Source organism: Maniola jurtina, chromosome 8, assembly GCF_905333055.1.
Source record: "Maniola jurtina chromosome 8, ilManJurt1.1, whole genome shotgun sequence".
Taxonomy (NCBI): Eukaryota; Metazoa; Arthropoda; class Insecta; order Lepidoptera; family Nymphalidae; genus Maniola; species Maniola jurtina.
In genome coordinates, this window is record NC_060036.1 from 14788284 (window position 1) to 14810561 (window position 22278).

At 38.4% G+C, this 22278-nt stretch overlaps 1 long non-coding RNA gene across 1 annotated transcript; it reads right to left on the minus strand.

Annotated features, from left to right (window-relative positions):
• Window positions 1–771: 771 nt before the first annotated feature.
• Window positions 772–21708, minus strand: LOC123867361. The gene is made up of 3 exons (XR_006796397.1): window positions 21698–21708; window positions 12267–12272; window positions 772–908 (listed from the first exon to the last, which is right to left on the minus strand). It is a non-coding gene; the product is annotated as an uncharacterized LOC123867361 (long non-coding RNA).
• Window positions 21709–22278: the final 570 nt, after the last annotated feature.

Sequence of the window (22278 nt, forward strand, 5' to 3'; positions counted from 1 at the left end):
AGTAGGTACACGGGACTTCTTCCGTGTGAATTTATCTTTTTTTAATTTCTAGGAACTCTCTGATTTTCTGGGATAAAAAGTGTCGTATATCTTAGGGATGTAAGCTATCTCTGTGCCCGTCCAGATCGGTTTAGCTGTGAGGCGTCAAAAGGTAACAGACAGAAAGACAGACACACGAATTTTTATTATTAATGCCTATGAAATTCACAATAATTATTATTTACAATGGTAAAAGATTTCCCTAGAGACTTGATGACATAAAATTCTTCTTGTTCATCTACTGAATTAATTTTTTTCAGTGAAATAACTATTGTTTTTTTGTTTACAATATTTTTGTTTGTTCCTATATCGAGTTTGTAGCTAACAATTTTCGCCTATAAGTAGATAGGTATATGAATCTCTAAACAAAAATACCTTTACCACGAAAGAACCTAATTAGCATATTAACAGGGCCGCCGCCATAAAACGCAGGTTTACCGTGCCACCCCCGTCCCTGAAGCCCCAAACAAAAATAATGAGCTCTCCGAATGTCTTAAATCTTCAGGCGCATCTAGTTTTAATGGCATTTAAATTAGGTTTTTATTTACTCGTCGAGTTAGTCTACCTTATCACTTAAAGGTGGAATTGAGTGTTGTGGCTCAGACGATTTCCAAAAGGGGCGAAAAGTTGTGTTTTCATTTATTTTAGTACTAGCTTAGGCCCGCGACTTCGTTCGCGTGTACAACACAAATTTCAAACCCCTATTTTATCCTCTTAGGGGTTGAATTTTCAAAAATCTTTTCGTAGCGGATTTCTACGTACCTAGTAATAGCTATCTGCATGCCAAATTGTAGTCTGATCCGTCCTGTAGTTGGGGCTGTGCGTTGATAGATCAGTCAGTCAGTCAGTTAGCTTTTCATTTTATATATCTATTTAGAATTGAAATTTTAAGTCTAACGTTGGACTTTTCCGTGTGCTTGCCAAGCTTCAAAATCATCGGCGTCATCATCAAGCCATCGTTGGGCCACTATTGCGCGCAGGAACCTCTCAGTATGAGAAGGATTTTGGCCAATCCGAACTTGGCAAGCGTGGCAGACTATTATCTTAAACGCTTCTGATTCATCTATCGCTATCTATCGGCAGTTCGCCGGTAGTAGTCGGGTTAAGTGCTGTTTAACTTTATCTTGTAAAAGCTAACTCCACCATTTCCAACTTAATTTACATAAACAAGCTAAATCTCCACGTATCTACCTAATGTCCAATCTCTCGTAGTTATTCTCAAATTATTACAATTCTGTCCTATTTCCATAACTTACACAGGTCGTTAGGTACATTTGTAGCTAATCATATAAGAGGTGGCATAACAAACGCGCGATAAAACCGAATCTATGGATGTATTATTTAAAATAACTGCCTATTAATGTCCCACCGCACCGCAAATGCGCCCCTAATTAGATACATCATTTAATTTAACTAAATAAATTGACCTACACTAGCTCAATATCCTGACTTTAGTGATAAAGGAGACTAGATCTGGGTTCCTATTCGGTATACCAATAGCTATGTAATTTACCTAAGCAAGTACCTAGTTGAACTACATAATTTCAAAGTTTGCTACAGATAATATGCAGCGCAAACTGTAATAGCTCGTTCACACAGGCTGTGTAAGCGTAGATGTAGTGCGTGCCATTGCGTTGTAATGTATGGAACTGTATAAAACATGGCACACCACTTGCGTAAAGCGTAGACGTATGCGTAACCCGGTGTGTTAGGGGTTTACACGCGTCACTACGCACGTGTGACGTGTACGTGCTTGGTGTGAATCGGCTTTAAAACTTTTTAAATTACTTTTAAAAAATGATAATATTTTTAGTACATTTAATTTTGTAATTTTTTTTAGGGTTTCGGACCTGCTGTTTCCTCCGTCTATCCGCCCGTCCGACTGTCTATCAGCGGACTGTGATCTCATGAACCATGATAGATAGAGTTTCCACGGTGTGTTTTCTAGTGCCGCTATAACAAAAAATAATAAAAATTTCAAAATGGCTGCCATGAAATAAAAATAAAGTAAAAAGTGTCATTTCTTGTACGATGGTACCTACGGAGCCCTTCGTCCGCGAGTCATACTCGCATTTGACCAGTTTTTTTTTTAATAAAAAGAAAATAATATAAAGTTTAAAGGACCTTAAATCAGCTGCAAGCAATCTGAGCTCGGTTACCGATAACATCGGGAGGTGTGCGGACGGCAGGACCGGAAATACGCGCGCGAAGCTCCAGGCGACCGGAAGTGCCGCCTGACCCAATCTCCGGGATGTATATTTCACAGACATCCTAAGATGTTTGGTCGTGGTTCCAAAATGATAAGGAAACTGGTAGAATGCATTCAAAGCTACCTTTTATACACCAACGACAGGTTTTAAACTAACCAAAAGGTTAATTTGCTATAATCTGCTGAAACCATGATGCGATATGCACTGCCCGCCCTTCTACTGCTAAATATACAGGAAAAGCGAGCCACTAAGCAAGCAATACGCACGACCACCATGCCTCACCACACAATGCAACCGTTTTGCCCATTCCTACGCGCGCGAGGCTCCAGGCTATCGGAAGTACCGCCTGACCCAATTTCCGGGAAGTATATTTTATAAACATCCTAAGATATTTGGTCGTGGTACCAAAATGACAAGGAAAATTGATTCATATCTTTTAAACCGATGACAGGTTAAGCCATTCTTATCATCATTGTCAACCGAGAGACTGGACGTCTATATCGGCTTTTCAAACTATGTCTGTCTTCAGTTTTGCAATCCGTTTAGCTTTACTCTGGTTCTGTTACGATGGATCTCCTTATTTCTGATTTAATCACGTAGAGAAACTTGTAGTTTCTTTCTCATGAGGTCCAAATTGGTCCTACCCAGCCCAGCTAAAATCAAATGTATGAGTAATTATTATGATCATAATTATTTTTACCTCAAAGTCTAGCAATTACCAGATTTTACAATCATATCAAATTAATGTCTCTCCCGAACCAAGGTAGGTACTCCAGTCAATTAAAGTTTACGGCCCAGAGATCAAAGAATCGTAAACAATTTTGTGGACGATCGCTCGTTTGATGAGACCGGATATCGCGACACGCTGGCCACATGTCCTCTTCGATATTTACACATACCTACTCGTAGGTACCTCTTACATCAACCTTTATTTCTCCTTGATACAGTATAGCGATAGAGTGAACTTAGAGTAGGAGAACCAGAGTAACCGAGTTGCGAAGCTGAAGTGGCCATGGGCAAGGCACATAGTTCGATAAACCGATAGACGTTGGAGTTCCAAAGTACTGGAATGGCGCTGGAAAGCACAGCGTTGAAGAATCCACTAGAGGGATGATGACATCAAACGAATTGGAGGGAGCCTGTGAATGGCGGCAGCGTCGCCTAAGACCGTGGACGTCTATTGGTTGATAATGATGATGATGGTGAACTAAGCATATATCAACAACAAGCGAAATTCTAAACTGTTATTTTCCAGCAATCAGCGCCCTACTTCATGTTCTCAGTGAAACAGTAGTTGTACCTTTAACTGATCAAAGTTTAAACCTTAATGCTACAAAACAAACACAAAAACAGCTGTTATCCAGAGTCCATTTATTAATATTTGAAAGTGCGTCTGTCTGTTACCTTTTCACGAATCAACAGCTGAACTATTCTTGATGAAATTTGGAACAGAGATAGCTCGTATCTTGGATACGGACCAGGATATTTTTTATTCTGGAAAATCATTGAACAATCAACAAGTTCCTACTGGACCGCCGCCGCGCCGAGTTTCTTGCTGATTCTCCTTGATAGGGAAGGCATTCTGAACCAGTGGTAAATGTATTTGACGATTCAAAAATATGTACTTGTACCTTAAAATTTATTTGAAAAAAAAAAATCTATTCTATTCGGGAATTTTGAAAATGAAAATAAATAGGACGAAATAGTTTCATACAAGAGTAGATTGAAACTGGAACGTTAATTTGAGGTGTTCTTCAAAGATTCTTTTGTAGTTGTAGATTCTTTCGTAATTGAGCAATAGATTTCATTTTTGTGATCGCATGCGACTCTTCATCTTCATACATCAAAGGACACTATAGCTTCATTAACCTACAACAATATAAACTAACTATCTGTGTACCAAATATTAAAGTTATTTATTCATGGAATAGTTCTACATAAATTTAACAATACTTCGAAAAAGAAGAAAAATATAACAGGTAGGTATTTTAACATTGAGATAAAAGGAAAAACGTGTTGTAAAGTTTTAACTGTTTTACCTATTTTGATTTTTGGGAAATAGAAAGTGGAGAAGATAAGTAATCGATTGGCTGATTTTTCCATGGGGTAGGTATAGTTAAAGTCTCTGAGAGTGAAAAAGGCTTTTATGTATCATGGGAAATGTTTGACCTAAGGCCTGTTTCACAACCACCAGTGTGTGTGATTATGATAATGAAAAATATTGGTAGGTATATCTTTTTGCACGATGAATCAAAAACTAGGTATAATGCGTACAAATAAATAAAATCTGTTTCTTTACCTTACTTTTTTAGTTATCTTACTTTGAAATTTCAAACCCCTAATTTTTCCCTCTTTCTCTTTGCAAATTTTTATTTCCAAATTTCATGCGGATAGTTTTGATAGTTACTGAAATAATCTTTTGTGACAAACAGACAGACAGACAACAAAGTGATCCTATAAGGATTCCGTTTTACATTTGAGGTACGGAACCCTAAAAAATTGTTCAACAAAAGAGAAATGCGTTGGACTTTTACTTTGAATGAATTGCAGGTGTTGTCAGCTGTCAGTGTCAGCGCGGCGGGTGACAGGCGGCGCGGCGACGCGGCGGTAACAGATTGAGCGTCGCGCGCCCGCGGCGGCCATTGTTTCCGCGCTCACCTTTTTTCGCCGGTTTTTAATCACGGCGCTTTCATTCTTGCGGGATGTGGGATTTGTCACCTTTGTTGGCGTGACTTTGGTGTCAGGCGAGATACAAAGCTATTAGGTGCGTGGAGGGAAAAGGAAAATTTTAATTTTTCTGTTATGAAAGAGGTGTAGGATTGTGTAATTTACACTTGATATTGTGGGTGGCTTTTTTTCCACGATTTCATCTGCGTGGATTTAAGTTTTGTAAAATAAAACTTATTCATCATCATCATCATCATTATAAAGTACTTTCAGGCATGCAGGTTTTGTCAAGATGTTGGATGTCAAGATGTTGCAGCAAATGCTGAATGGAGTCCATTTTGGTACCACACACCACGCATCTCATTTTATTTCGATTTTACATATCATATTGTTATCTTATTTTTGTGGCACCAAATAAACAGTTTTCTTTCTTTTTTTCCTTCCACGTTCATGCAAGCAATATTTAATTATTAAAAATTCCTGAAATCGAACCTCTGACTATCCAAAATATAGGTACGACGCCGGCGTATTAACCACTACGCGCACCGACCATACATCAGTATAAGTTCTATTACGGGTTAATAGAAATCATAGAATTCGAAAAACTTATGAGCATAATCACACTAATATCATTAAAGCGAAAGTTTGTGTGTGTGTGTGTGTGTGTGTGTATGTTTGTTACTCCTTCACGCAAAACTACTGGACGGATTGGGCTGAAATTTAGAATGGAGATAGATTATATCCTGGATTAGCACATAGACTACTTTTTATCCCGGAAAATCAAAGAGTTCCCACGGGATTTTTAAAAACCTACATCCACGCGAACGAAGTCGCGGGCATCAGCTAGTGTAAATTATTACTATCAATGCGACATGGAAGTGGGGCAAATTAAACATGATCGTTTTGACGCACACTGCTCGCGTGAACGGACTTTAATAAACACCTTGATGTGCTCGGGACAGTTTTGGCACGATGCCGTCTTTTTTACATTTTTCTCGACACTTTTCTCAAGACGACTTTATAGTCAAGGAGCCGTCCGATGTTATAGTCGATGAAGGGTCCAGAGTTTTTCCAGAGAAGAGAAGTTTCTTTACGACCGTTTTGAATGGTGACCTAACTCTCAAAAACGAAACTGGAGAAACGAATATTAATGGCTGGGCATTGCGTAATTTTGTCAGTATGAGTAAGCGAGACAAAGCACAAGATTTTAAATACTTGCTCCAACGAAACAATATCATGATTTTTTTATTTGGTTGATGCTACTTCACTAATGCCAATGTTTTTACAAGGGGCTGGTTCTTACCTGAAAGAGACATTTTTTCACAAGCAATACCTAAACTTTTAATATTTACTATGCAACTTCGTACTGAAGCTCAAAATTGATTGTAATCTTCTTTTGCACTATGCAGTTAGGTTTATGTTGATGTTAATGAGCCTCAATAGTTCGAGGAAAATTCTGAAACCTGAAAGGTCACAGAAAAACCGATTGTTATAACAATAGGAATCTTTTTAGACAGGTAAAAAACACTTCCTGTCTAACTAGAAAAAAAAATTCATTTAATCTACCGGTCATATATTACGGACACGATGCGGGCTGATAATTTGCCCGTCTCGCCGTAGTTTAAGTAGGTAAACTATTGATCAGTATAAACTCTTAAATTGAAATGACCACTAGCTCCTGGCCTATAAGTAATATTTCTCAGGTAATCTGTCGGTCGTATGCCACGGACACGACGCGGGCAGCTGTTTGCCCGTCTCGTCGTAATTTATCTGTTACTCTTTATTTCTAATAAAATGCAAGGAATGCCATTAGGACGTTTTGGAAAGAGTGGTTCTTGTCTTTGACTTACTGTTATTGTGCATGAAAACATTTTTGGAAACGCTTGTGATTTTTGGTATAAAACAATTATAGTGAATAGGCATCCTCTTGGAAAATGCGTCCCATGGTCCTCCCGTTCTGTTAGAAATGGTAATCCTTAATAACAGTAGCCTATATTTATCATTTATCATTTATCATAATATTATAAAGGAGAAAGTTTGTATGTGTGTGTGTGTGTGTGTGTGTATGTTTGTTACTCCTTCACGCAAAAACTACTGGACGGATTGGGCTGAAATTTAGAATGGAGATAGATTAGAACCTGGATTAGCACATAGGCTACTTTTTATCCCGGAAAATCAAAGAGTTCCCACGGGAATTTTAAAAAACCTTCATCCACGCGAACGAAGTCGCGGGCATCAGCTAGTTTATCATAAATTTTAAAAAAATATATTAAAAGTGCTTCCACCCATCTTCGTTCTGGTGGATTCCGGGCCTTATAAATAACCTAACCTCATGCGAAAGAAATCGCTGGCATCATAGTCTATAAGTAGTATTTAAGCCAGTAGGAGCATTAAATATTTAAGTGAATAAATACATCACTACCAATCGCTACAATGTATCGCGACGCACAAAGGTGTCTCTACAATTTAAAATACCTATCTAGTTCACCACGCAACGACCGTAACTATTCAAATGTAACTATTCAAATGTAGCTATTAGACTCTTTCTAACTAATGGGATCACCGGCGGTGCACGTATGCGCTGTATTTATGTACGTCTGTTTACTAACGGCGATTTGGCACTACGCTTTGGCACCTTTTGGTTCACACCTAGACGCTAGAGGATGCGCACACTAGCTACATTGAGGGAATTTACATTTAATATGAGGTAAGTTTTATGTGATAAGTAGCTTAACTCTTTTTTAGAATGTAAGTTATGTCTTTATATCAAAGTATCGAAATCGGGTCGTTCTTTTAGACAACTTTGGCCATGTTTACAATAAATTTAATAGCTCTACAATTTGACATCAACTATTCAAATGTAGCTATTATACTATAACTAATCGGGTCACCAGCGGTGTGCGCATGCGCTGTATTTATGCACGAATGTTTACTAATGGCGATTTGGGACTACGCTTAGGCACTTTTGATGTGTGACTAAGCGTAGTGTGATTTTTTCGTGATGTAAGCACAAATTTAAGTTAATTATTTTATTTAAGTTAATTTATTATATACTTTGTATGAATGAATCGAATCCATGACCTCCAATTTATAAGTGCCCACCATTGCGCCAGGGAGGTCGTCAAACCTTCTTGCAGTTTCTGTCGCAATTATAGAAAGTCTTTGGTGTGCGCTGACGCTTAGACACGCCTAGCGCGCTGGATACGTGCATATCTTCTTAATGGTCACTAAAATTAAGATACAATTAAACGAACTGTAATGTATTCTGACAATCGGCAATATCCATTAACTGCCGATAACAATGTTGGGTGCTAGAGCGCTAGGCATTCTAATTAACTAGAAATAAAGACCTAGCAATGAGACGTAAAGGTTTCCTATATGCGTAACAGCACTTGAAATTAATCATCATCATCATTTCAAATCACCTTTTAACTTTGTTGTACCTACCTTTTTTTCTTCCTATAGTAGGTACTAGGTACCTCTAAGAGTAAGGTAAGAGTCACTGGTAGAGATCTCTTATAGAGATTAGTGCTTGCCTAATTGTGAAAAAAAAAAAAAACCATCGCCGGCCTACAGTAAGTACCTACTAACACGTCCTCTCAGAATAAAAAGGATTTTAAGCCATAGTCTTAGACACTGAAATCAAACCAAATGATAAACTTTGTTGCTTTTAATAAAGTCAATTATTAGACTTAAAGCAGGAACTTTTTTACCCAACTTGGCAAAACCAAAAGGAAAGGTTATTCTTTTTATTTAAAATTTGATATACACTAGACAACTCTCTATTTACAAAAGACTTATTTCATATTATTGTATTGTATTATAGGTTAAGGGGCAAGCGACGGGTCTGCCCACGAAATTCAAATTTTATTTAGTTTTTCGCAATTTGTAAACTAATACGACAGAGTAGGCTTATGGCATTCTAGTTGCGACAATGGCAGTATCATTTCCACGTGTTTATACAAAAATCTTTACTTGATAAGGTCCAGTTTAAGAAATTAGCTCTAGTATCGACTAATTTGTGAGTTGATACTAGAGCTAATTTCTTAAACTGGACCCTTTCAAGTAAAGATTTTTATATAAATAGGTGATGATACTGTTACTGTCGCAAATAGAATGTCATAAGCCTACTTTGTCGTGTTAGTTTACAAATTGCGAAAAACCAAATGAAATTTGAATTTCGCGGGCAGACCCGTCACATCCACCTTTTATTTTTCTATCGTTTTTCTGTTCATTCAAATTTTCATCTTCCTGTTGGCAAATACCTACTTCTTGAATGTATTTTTTGTCGCGTATCGAATTTCTCGTTGATTCGAAAAGTATGTTATGCCATTTTAAAAATGTGAAAAAAAATCATTGTCTCTAGAACAATAGCTTTTTATATAACTAGACGTTTTAAGATAAGTTCCAACCCGAGACTTTACTCGCAAATATGTTTTATAATATTTGATTACTGCAGTTTAACTCTTGAACGCGAATTGCGATTTCTGCACCTGTTGGTAAATGTTAATGAAGCGGGCTTGGTAGGGGTATGAGTTTATTGTGGGCTCTTCTCAAACCTGGGCGCGTTTGGAACCCTCGTAGTTTTAAGTTTGTGTAATTAATTATTACCACTATATTATCATCTTACAAATCTAACAATTCTGACCATTAAAAGGAGTACAATAAATAGTACCTACTTTGAATAAAAGATTTTGAGTTTGAGTTTAATAAAGCCATACTCCTAAAAGTTTTTTACTCGGCATCGTACCTACCGGAACGCTTAATCACATGGTGGCACATCTTTACTGGCAGGGTGGCAACTAGCCATGGCCAAAGGCTTCCACCACATGAATTTCTATCTATTCTAATTAGTAGTAAAAGTTGTATAAGTAGGCCAGCCATGTCCACCACGCTAACTAAGTGCGGATTGGAAGACTTCAAACACCTTTGACAACATTATGGAGAACTCTCAGATATGCAGGTTTCCTCACAATGTTTTCCTTCCCCGTTATATTTAATTTCTCAAAACGCACAAACTCCAAAAAGCTAGAGACCAAACTCTGGAGTCCCCGACTAGGAGACCGAAGTCTTATCATAATTTGAAAGTGTGTTTATTTATTGGTTTGTCCTTCAATCACATCGTAAATGAGCAACGGATCGGCGTTATTTTTTGAATGGATATAGTTGAGGACATAGAGAGTGTCATGGGCTTATCCCGGAAAACCAAATAGTTCCACGGGATTTTAGTAACCTTAATGCACGCGGACGAAGTCCGGGCATCAGCTAGTATTACTTAATATAAAGCGCCGATAAAAAATCAACAAAGACTTGCCAACTACCATTATTTATGCTTAAAGGTATTATCTCAAACATCACTCAAATATCACGGAACAGCAGCGCTTGCCAAAAAGTCTTGAAAACCATTTTCTCATTAACAAAATCAAGATAAAACCCAGAACCAGGTGATAGGTGGACAGCTTGCCAACATTTCTTTTTACACGTGTTATCTAAAGCACATTACACGGTATTTTAGCGCGCGGCGGAAATCCGGCGCGCAAACGACGTGTGGACGTCTTACCTGCGTGCGACTTGTTAGAGAGAGGGAGGAATATCTATATCGATACTCGATACTTAGTTTTTCTTTTTTTTAATTACTGTACCTACTGTCTTATTTGAGGTACGTTTTTAGGGCTCCGTAGTTCGTACCCGAACGGTGCCAACGGGACCCAACTACTAAGCCTCCGCTGTCCGTCCGTCTGTCTGCCGATCTGTTTGTCTGTCCATCTGTCTGTCAGTGGGCTATATCACGTGAACTGTAATAGAAAGAGAGTTGAAATTTTCACAGAATGTGTAAATGAAACTTCAAAATGGCCGCCATGTAAATTAAAAAGAATTAAATACTTATTGTTGTTTCTTGTACGGTGGTAAGGAACATTTCGTGTGCCAGTCCGACTTGCATTTTACTTGTTTTTTTACCCGTGTTATCTAAAGCACATTACAGAGTATTTTAACACGCGGTGGAAATCCGGCGCACAAACGACGTGTGGACTTCTTACCTAAGCTGCGTGCGATTGTAGGTTAGTGTGTGGCAGATATAGCGAAAGTAAATGCCGATATCGATAGTTTTATCATTACCTTTATTAAATACAGTTCCGTTGTTAAAAAGAGCTCTATTATTATCTAATCATTTACTGATTAGTAATTTATTAATAGTTTATCGATTACTGTACCGGCAGTAATCAAACCTACAATCTCTCTCAAGTACCTATCGCGTGCAGGTTTGAAGCCTACTGATTCTGCCATTTATGATGGGTATGCGCTTAAAATTATTTAGAAATTCCCTTGACTAGGTTTGTCTACTAGCTTTGTAGCCTCTTTTTTGACGATTCAAAAGTAGGTAGGTACTTGTAAAAGTTAAATTGAATAAAAAATATGTTTATTTTATTTTAGAATCTCCGTCTTCGTCGTATCACTCTTGACAGAGCGGTCGTGGTCATCACGAAACAACGTCTTTGAGGGCAGATGTTATACGCCTCCCGAGCATTCGCCATTTTTTCTCCCTGCTCCTGTAGAATCTCCTACAGGTAAATTAAAAAAATATCGATATCAGCAATAAGAGCACCAATCACAGCGCTACCAAGTCGGGCGCCACGACTGCCAAAACAAACTGCCGTCATCTGAGACGCGCGACATCTCCGCACACCTTGACGCCGCTAACTGCATCTCTGTCGCTTTTAGACTTGGCACGTGGACGGTGGACGTCTCCCTTACTCTATACCTACTGTGGAAGCGAAAAATGGACAGGTTACTGATCGACATTTTGAACAGGTAACATCATAGTTGACATCCATACTTCCGTACTAAGATTAAAAATGTGAAAGTTTGTAGTCATCTTTCTACAGCTACTTACCTACCTACCTACTCTTTTTGCTATCTTTTCATTGCCCATTCGTTAAACCGATTTTGATGAAATTTGCTACTCAGGTAGCTTGCATCCCGGGTACAGAAAAGGCTACATTTTGTTTCGATAATTTAAACAACTTCCACTAGGTTTTTAAAAACCTAATTCCACGAAGACGAAATCGCGGATATTATCTATCAACTATTTGATACAGAGATGGCTTGCATCCCGTACTCTTCATCGGATAAGGTACTCTTCATCCCAGAAAATCAAAAAGCTCCCTTAGGATTTAAAATAGGTACACGAAAACGCAGTCTCGGGCATTATCTTGTTAAGTATCTAGGTAGGTAAGTACCTACTTAACTATGTAATAAATTTTATTTTGCATGTCTTAATAATTTTAGATAGCTCATTAGGTACCTATTTCAAACTCACTCAACATTATGTAAGTACTTACTTAGATAGACTTAGATCTAGGTAATTTGAAACCAATAATGAAGACTCTAATAACCTTTAGATAACACATATTAACACTCATACTCAGGTAAGTACCTATCAGTATCATTTTATGGCTTTTACTGGTCCTTATGCGGAATTATGGCTTTAAAAAATATAAAAGTTTAGGATTTATGAAGCAGGCGGCTTCTAATTGCCCTTCCCGACCTGGCCGCTATCGGATAGCAATTTACCGGCGGATCGGGATCGGGGAAAAAATATAACGCCCTTGGGGCGGAGGTAGTTTAATACGTTAAGGCGAAGACTGCGGCTTAAAAAATTTACAAGTCCTACTTGTACCGTGACTTTCGACTAAAAATTTCAATTTCAATCTTAATTATCTTATTTAATTAGATAATATAAAAAGGAAAGCCTGACTGACTGACTGACTGATCCATAAACGCACAGCTCAAATTACTAGTCGGATCGGGCTGAAATTTGACATGCTGATAGTTGTTATGACGTAGACATCCGCTAAGAAAGGGTTTTTGAAAATTCAAACCCTAAAGGGGTAAAATGGAGGTTTAAAATTTGTGTAGACAAGCGGATGAAGTCGTGGGCATAAGCTAGTGTTTAATGAGTACCTAAACCATAAATTAATTATTTTAACATCGTTAAACTAGAGAAATATAGGTGGCAGATATGCATACTTACCTAAAAAATTAATAACCGTGGGTTTCCACTAGTTTATACTAGGTAGTCTATAATATTCCAGTAGTCTTCTATAATATAATCTATTATAATAATATAATAGGACCGAAATATTATTTTATAATATGAAAGCCTGACCTTAACAGATTCCTAATGTCATCTGCCTGAGGCCCGTGTCGTGTAGGCGCGTTTAGCGGATATCGTGTGACGTGATCATTACATTTTAGGGCCTGTACACACTGGCGGGTGGCGATGTCACCAGATTTTCAGTTACCTAGGTAATTCACCTAGGTACAAAAAGAAAAAACTGGTACCTTACTTTACCTATATACCTTAAACTTACCTATAAGTACCTAGTGCGTGTCAAGGCATTCCGAACCAGTAGTACATACATGTATTTGGCGATTAATTGAAACTAAATATTTTGATTTCGATTTTGATTTACATACCTTATGAGGAGAAATGCAGTTCCGTCAATTTAGAGAAAAATATCAGAATCTACATTTCAGATTGATCCATTCCAAATCAATCAACACATCAAACCACACTTCTATACAACTTAAATACCTACCTACTGATATAAACTAAACCCACGTAGACGAAATCGTACATAAGCACCATCAAGCTCTGAAAAATCATCAGTATCGGCAACAGTGGTCCAATGGAAAATGTAACTTAGAATATATGTAATAACTTAGCGTGGATAAGAATGGGAAATGTAGATAAAACGTATCACATAGGGTCTAAAGTCTAAAGTTTAGACTCTAAACCATATTTTTCTTCACAAAAGCCTTATTCCAAAGCCACGTATCGCCTCAACCGCGACGACTCCAGGTGCGCCACGCCTCGCTATCGATCCGACAGGTGTGCGCCTCCCCATTGGTGGAGCGCTGAGGTAGCACAGGTGAGAGAGCCTTCCACCAATCAGAGCGCTGGAAAATGTTGTAAAGGTATCATACATACTTGTGGGATATAGTAGGTATGTAGACTACAGGTGTGTAGGAGGAGTGATGGAGCGAACTCCTACGCTATTCATGCTAATACTACTTTAAAACTCGACTTAAAAAAAAAAATCTTGTGAGAATAAATTCTTTTTTTTTTTTTATCTAATATTTTTAAGGGGCTTTTATAGGTGTCCTATATGCCAGCCCTATCGGTACAATCTAAATTAAAATTAAACTAGGTATACACCTAAAACTACAACAATTTGAGAGAATCACTAACAAATTCATACACTTTCATTGCCGAAACGCTCAAAGGTTTGTTTAAAATAATAAATTCTTTAACCACAACTAACAGCTGATGTCTGCAACTTCGTTCACGTGGTTTTTTTAAGGTAGGTAAGTATAGACTAGCACTTGACTGCAATTAGACTTGCTGGCAAGTGATGATGCAGCCTAAGATGAAGCGCGCTTGTTTTTTGAAGGAAATGTCTATTCACACTTGACTTGAAAGTTAAAATTGAGGGGAAAACTGGACTAAGATTTTCAAAAATCCCGTAAGAACTCTATGATTATTGAGATAAAAGTAGTTTAATTCACTCTCTAGGTGTTTAAATATAACCATGTACAAAAACACGTCGATCTGTTAGCGCGTGACTGAAGAACAAACCATAAACCAACAAACGAATAAACAAACACACTTTCACAAAGAACGCCAGATGGACTAGACGAAACTGTGGGTTCCTTATTTTACTACAGGACCTTAAAACGTCTTTATTAATTATGTACTGAACCTTCTTAAATAACTAAATAAGTAGTAAAGTAGAGAAATCAAATTGAGTCATTCCACGCAGTTAACTATCTATATAATAAACTACCTATATGTATAATAACCGCTTACTCTATTTCAATTTCTACACACTAGACGTTAAGGTACAAAATCGCTTAAATACACAAATTAGACTAGTTTATTACATTTACAGTGTAAATTCAATATATTCAGATCCGGTGCGGTTCGTGGAATCATTAAATCTCGCCCGATATACCCGGTGCACTAAATCTAATAATCCTACGTCTGCAATGTAGGTAAGTACCTACCTAGGTAGTATAGTTAGGTATCTAAGTATATTGGCTCGAAGTGCAATGAGAAATAAGTACCTAATAAACAGACATGACAGATGGACAGACAGACAGACAAAAAACGCATCGGATAAGGGTTCCGTTCTTCCTTATGAGGTACGGAACTTTAAAAACTAGAGAGCGTGTCAGAGAACTCGGATAATGATAAGACTTCATAGACATGCCAGTTACTGAAAACTTTTAGCGGTCATTATTAAGGTTCCGTACCCGAACGGTGCCAACGGGATCCTGTTACTAAGACTCCGCTATCCGTCCGTCCGTCCGTCTGTTTGTCAGCGGTCTTTATTTCGTGATAGTGCCCGGCAAATAATTTGGACCTGAAGCAGTGTAGTGGGAAAAAGTTGACGAATCCGGGAAGCGAAAGTCGACATATCAACCAATCGCGTGCACCCGCGCAGACTGATCAACCAATCGCGTGCACCCGCCATTCGCCAGCCAATCGCATCAATGCTCAAGTTGTTTGCCGGGCACTATACCGTGATGATGATTGTGTAACAATTCACATATCCACCAATTTTTCATGATTTACGAGGCTACAATGTTTTCAACAAGCTCTTAGCTGACAGGAAAGTGTCGTGTAGCATCAAATGCTTTAGTACCGTCGTAAAGCGGTATACAGCGCTTTGAACTGGTTTTATGGCTGCTCACGCGCATCCGTCGCACGTTATAGGTACCAATACTAGCCACTCCCCGCTACTTTTCCTAATGGCTCCTTTACCGGCCTCTTAAATATTGTAACACTAGACGATGCTCGCGATTTCGTCCGCTTGGGTTTAATTTTTTTTAATCCTGTAGGAACTCTGATTTTCCGGGATAAAAGTTGCCGGGATGCAAGCTAACTCTGTACTTTTCATCAAAATCGGTTCAACTGTTGGGTCGTGTAAAGCTAGCAAACAGACAGACTGACACACTTTCGCATTTATAATATTTGTATGGATCTATAGCACGGTTCACGATAGTTGGGAAACTTGTAACAAAACGTCGAGGCTTCACCTACACTGGCAGGTGTCAAATGTTAGCTACATTTGACGCTAGGTAGGCTGTTAAAAAAAATAGGTCTCTATGATTTTACGTAGGAAACCCTTATTTTTGACAGATTTTGACAGGGTCAAAACCATGAGTTTCTTCACTCTAGTTCACTCATATTACGTGACATAACATCTTTATTCTGTGGGTGAGGTACGGAGGTATTGCCTAGTTGTAACAACGCTTCCTTAACTACTTATCAATCGATTGCGATAGTTGAGCAACGTTGACCCAAGTCGGTAACTGGAAAGGTGACCGACTTTGGAGGTTCGAATTTGGACTTTTCGTTTCCTCCGTGCTAACTAACTTAATAATAACTGAAAAGAAATTTCGATTCCTAGGAACGTAAAAATAAGAATCGAAATTTCGTTTTCTTGAGTCGAGTTGTGTGCGGAAGGATTTGTGAACCAACTGCATTATTATCCCAACAGAACTCCTACCACTATGTGAATAATGGAAAGGGGTCATATTCAACCTCTCTTTTCCAGTTTCCCCATAAAAAAACACTAAAGAGTAGCCAAAAATAGTTACAAAAAGTACTCAATCAAAAGCCATTAATCAATGCCAAAATCTCAGTCATTTTTCTCCTATAAGAAAATTGCGATCCAATCAAAACCGGTAAAACAAGGTAAACACGTGTCAATCAAGTTACTCCCTCAGCGCCGGTAGATCAGCCCTTATCTCAAAATACTGCCACAGAGTAATAGTAGTAGCTATCAAACGCCCGCGGTTTAGATTTTGTTTTGTGAGGATTTAGAAGTTTCCAATCCCGGGAAAATTTCCAAAAATTCTTCCTTTCTTCTTCTTGAAAACTTGCAAAAAAGAGAACTTTTGTGCAAGTTTTTAGGCTTCTAGGTCCAAGGGTTTGGGCTAGGCATTAATGCGTTAATCAGTGAGAAAAACAGAAATCAGGATTTTCCTTCTATAGCATCTTGGTAAATCGAACATGAGAAATTAATAATACACATAAAAGCTGACGATTGAGTATAAAAGCAGTCGACCAATTTTCAGCGTAGAATCGCTTCAAAACTGAATTTTCCAAATCCTCCCTCTCTGGAAGCCGGAAAGGAAAAAAGAATGAAACGTAAGGTAAATATAATGAAGAATACTCGTAATAACTGCACAGGTATAGTCAATTTCCTCTGATGAAATCTACTCTACGTTTAACTGCGCACCGATTGGGTTTTTATTTGGGGGTCCCTGTGCCCAAGTGAAGCATTTATATGATAATAGCACGCGGTGCCGGGGGAAATGCTTATAGCATCAGTTGTTTAATGAACAAGATCTTTATTTTACGCATTTACCTACTCTAAAGAATTTAATTCCAAAAAAGGTTTATAGGTCTAGAAAACCAGTGTATTTAGACCTAAGTTATTAACTTAACAGACACTTACAGTGAAGTTGGCGATATTCACACATTCGACATAATTATAGTACTCAGTCCATACAAATGTACTTACCTACTTACAGATTTTTACGGAATTTTTACTTAGTACGGAGTACCAGATGATGCCCGCGACTTTGTTCGCGTGGATTTAGTTTTTTTTAATCCCGTGGGAACTCTTTGATTTTCTGGAATAAACGTTGCCTATGTCAATTTCCGGGATGAAAGCTACCCCTGTACCAAATTTCATATAAATCGGTTAAGCTGATGGGTCTATAAGAATCCCGTGGGAACTTTTTGATTTTCCGCGATAAAAAGTACATAGTATGTTCAAAATCTGGTAAACTGTTGGGCCGTGAAAAGCTAACAGACAGACAGACATACACATTCGCATTTATAATATTAGTATGGAAGTATGGATTAGACTATTAAAAACATCTGCAATTAATCCTAAAGCGACTATTAATTCGTGGTAGGAGGCGCTTAGCTAAAACCAAGATGAGACACCGAAATAAATCATAATAAAAATAGCGAGTGTTATAAGCGGGCCTGACATGTGCGATCTATAAATAGTGGAGACAATGACATTCCTACGGGACTCCGGGAAGCGCCGACGCAGCATTTATAAACAGAAAATGGACTAAAAGTGTATGATCTCAATTCCACAAGTTCAAATCCTACTAAGATCCTACTATTAATCTTACTATACTTAATATGGCTAGGTGCTTATATGAAATTATAGGTACCTAAAAACCAAAGTGTCTGTTCAACATCCACCACCATCACTTGTCAGCAGGTCTGATTGCAGCCAAGATCTAGTCTCTAGATTTTCGGTAGGTGTACAGAGTGTGACAAAGAAATCAAAAATTTCTAACCAGAGAGGATGCCCGCGACTTCGTCCGCGTGGATTTAGGGTTTTTAAGATCCCGTGGGAACTGTTTGATTTTCCGGGATAAAATGCCTATGTCAATTACAGGGACGCAAGTTGCCTTGGTACCTTTCATACAAATCGGTTAAGCGAATGGGTTTTTAGGAATCCCGTGGAAACTCTTTGATTTTCCGGGGTAAAAAGTAGCCTATGTCCGTCCCCGGGATATAAGCTAACCCTGTACCAAATTTCGTCAGAATCGGTTAAACTGTTGGGTCGTGAAAAGGTACCTAGCAGACAGACAAACAGACACACTTTCGCATTTATAATATTAGTATGGATTTACAGGAATTTTTGCTTGGCTCACACCCAGATCGTAAATAATCGTCAAATCGTCGTCAAAACTGACCAGGTTGAATTCTGAAGGCTACTTATTGTAATAAAGTATTAAATTAATGAGTTGAATCATCAAAGTTATTTTTTACTCTGATAGGTGCATAAGAAAATTTTGTTTTTTTTTTTTTAAATTCAGATACAATTAGTTAGTCCATGACTGCAATCTCACATGGTGGTAAGTGGTGATGCAGTCTTAGATGGAAACGGGCTAACCTGGAAGGGGTATGGCAGTTTTCGTCAAAACCATACATACTCCTTTGTTTTCTACACGGTATCGTACCGGAACGCTAAATCGCTTGGCGGCACGGCTTGGCCGGTTGGGTGGTGACTAGCCACGGCCGAAGCATCCCGCCAGAACAGACTAGAAATTTAGAAATTATAAATTTCCAAACCACCGTTACAGCAAAAGAAATTTTATTTTAATTGTGCCCGGGATCGAACCCCCAACCACCCGAATAGAAGGTAGACCTCTTAACAACTAACCTATTAAAAGACCTAACAATTAACCTGTTGAAAAGAGCAACCGCCGAGTTTCTTGCTGGTTCTTCTCGGTAGGAACGGCATTCCGAACCAGTGGTAAATTATTTTGACGATTCAAAAGCACTTGTAAAAGTCTACTTGAATAAAAACCTATTTCATTCTATCACGGAGACTAGATTAGGTACCTACCTAATAAATCTAAATCTGATTTTTTTCAATAAATATTTACCTATTCATAACTCTGGATACCAACTCGGCTTTGTAATGACTATTGACGTCATTACCTAAAACCTTGGTAAGTAAGTACATTTTCAGCAAAGTAGAAGATCTGAGGTCACGCGAGGCTCCCAAATGAGGCTAAGGTAATCAGGGACCGGAAACTAACCGGACTCCGACCGGACACGGCCGTCCGGACACAAGCTCGACGCTTCCTTCTTCTTAGACTTATCTAAAGTAATAAACTACCATGGAGTTTTGGGGGTGAGGTCTTGGTTTAAATGTTTATAGGTCATCATCGTCATCATGATCAACCCATTGCCGGCTCACTACTGAGTCTCATCTCAGATTAAGAAAGGCTTAGACCACACTGGCTCAGTGTGGTATACTTCACATACTTACCATTGAGGACATTATGGAGAACTCAGGCATGCAGGTTTCCCTCACGATGTTTTCTTCCACGTTAAAGCAAGTGGTATTTAATTAACTAGGTACTTAAAACGCACATAACTCCGAAAAGTTATGTGCGTGCCCAGGATCGAACCCCCGACCTCTCGAATGGAGGCGGACGTCTAAACTACCTGGCTAATGCTAAGGCTAGGCTAAGGCTAATAATATCTACAAATATATTAGTTAATCTCTTTATATGGGGTGATCTATCGGGAAACAAAAATAAACACCACCCATGATAATACTCTTAAATCTCAATCTGTTTACACCACAGTCTAATAACAAAATCTGATCAAGTGCGAGTCAGACTTGCATACGAAGAGTTCCGTACGATCGTACAAGAAAACCCACTTTTAAATCTTTTTGTGATGTTACAAAACGGATTTCAATTTATTGTGCTACTAGGTGATGCCCGCGACTGCGTCCGGGTGGATTTAGGTTCCTTAAAAATCTTGTTGGAACTCTTTGATTTTCCGGGATAAAAAGTCTATGCCCTTCCGCGGGATGTAAGCTAACTCTGAACCAAATTTCATCAAAATCGGTTAAACTGTAAGGCCGCGAAAAGCTAGCAGATCGACAGACAGACACACTATCTCATAATATTACTATGGAAGTATGGATGATTGGATAGTATGGATGAATAGATAGTATGGATGGATAAGACATTGCTACCTATCATGATTCTAAATAATCCTTTGACGAATGACGGACAACGAAGTGATCGTATAAGGGTTCTCTAGAGATACGGAACCCTAAAAATGATTTACTAAAACCACCAAGAATTTTCAATATAGGTACCTACTTACTTATGAAAAATTGCAACACCATCCAATACTGCCCACTTATGTATAAATAACACCAATTTGGATTACCAGCGATTTTTGAAGTACTCATTATCATAAATACATCTCTTTCACCACTCTACACTGAAACCTAATAAACAAACTGTACTTAATCCAATCAACAGAATATAGACTTTAAGATCCAGAAAATACAGTTTAAAATACAGTAAAATGAGACTAAATGAGTTTATGCTATCGGTGAGGCTAAAAAATCTAGAGCACAAATCCGCATCAAGCGAAGTACCTCTTTAACTGAAAGTTATGAACCGGGAAATGAACCTGAGCTATTGAGCACGTTTCTAGCGTAAATATACAATACAGGGTGAGATATTAGGAACGATCAGTGACCCAAATATCCACTGGAACTGTTCAGAACCGTGAAGTAGGTACGGTCGGCTTCACAAGTCGAGTAGCAATTCCGCGAAACTATTGCTTAAAAAACCTGTCGCACTTATGACCTTTTTAATAACCGTGCCACGCGAATATGATCATTAGGGTGCTACACGAGTTATGGCCTTTGACTGTACCTACCAATACTCTATCCATGGAGAGAAGTTAGTATAGGGCTACGTTACGTTATCCCATACAGACGACAAAGACAAAAGCTCAGTAGGAACTCTTTGATTTTCCGGGATACAAAGTTTCCGGGATGCAAGCTACCTCTGTACCAAATTTCATATAACTCGGTTAAACAGATGGACCTTTTAGAATCCCGTGGGAACTCTTTGAATTTCCGGAATAAGAGCCTATGAACATCAAAATCGTTTAAAAACTGTTGGGCCGTGAAAAGCTAGCAGACAGACAGACAGACACACTTTCGCAGTGATATTAGTATGGATGGATAAAACTCCTTGTCAATATTAAACTTTAGAACTATGTATATTGCAATATTGTATAACTGCTAAAGTTACGGTAACGATTATTGTGCATGGGAATAATCAAAAGTATTGAATTATGGAGGTACCAGCCGCCGACTGTAAATCAGATCGGAACGGTCAGTGTGTCATACTGGACTGTACCCTCGGCGACGCGAGTTTACCGACATGCTGCGAGAAAACCAGGGCATAAAAGGATAAAGAGTGATAAAATAAAATACAATAAGTTATTAAACTGGCTCTTTGTGGATAAAAATATCCACCATCCTGATTAGGTATAAATCGGTCAATGTGACAAATCGGTCAGTAGATCAATGTGACGTTTGTCACTGTGACACACGGGCCGATTTGACCGACTGACCAGTGTGTCAACGTGACATTTCGGCGCTATTCGGCTCAAAGCATGTCATATGTTCTCACACAAAGACATCCGCTCATTTAACAATTGATTAAAATTAGGACCCGTTGACCTTATTAAGGAGGTAGAAAATGACTGAATAATAAAGAAAAAGGGCAGTGTGTGGCAGCGCGCCCTCGAAAAATCCTTTGTTCAAGACCTATGGATGAAAATAAACTGATTGTAAGGGCAGTATAGGGGCTAAATGTATTTGAAAATCGGTTCAAATTAGCTAAGGACAGAACAGAGGCTCGCCTCGATCGCTGGGTGTACGGCAACAAGGAAGCCGTGTGTCAATGTGACAAATCGGCCGGCGCT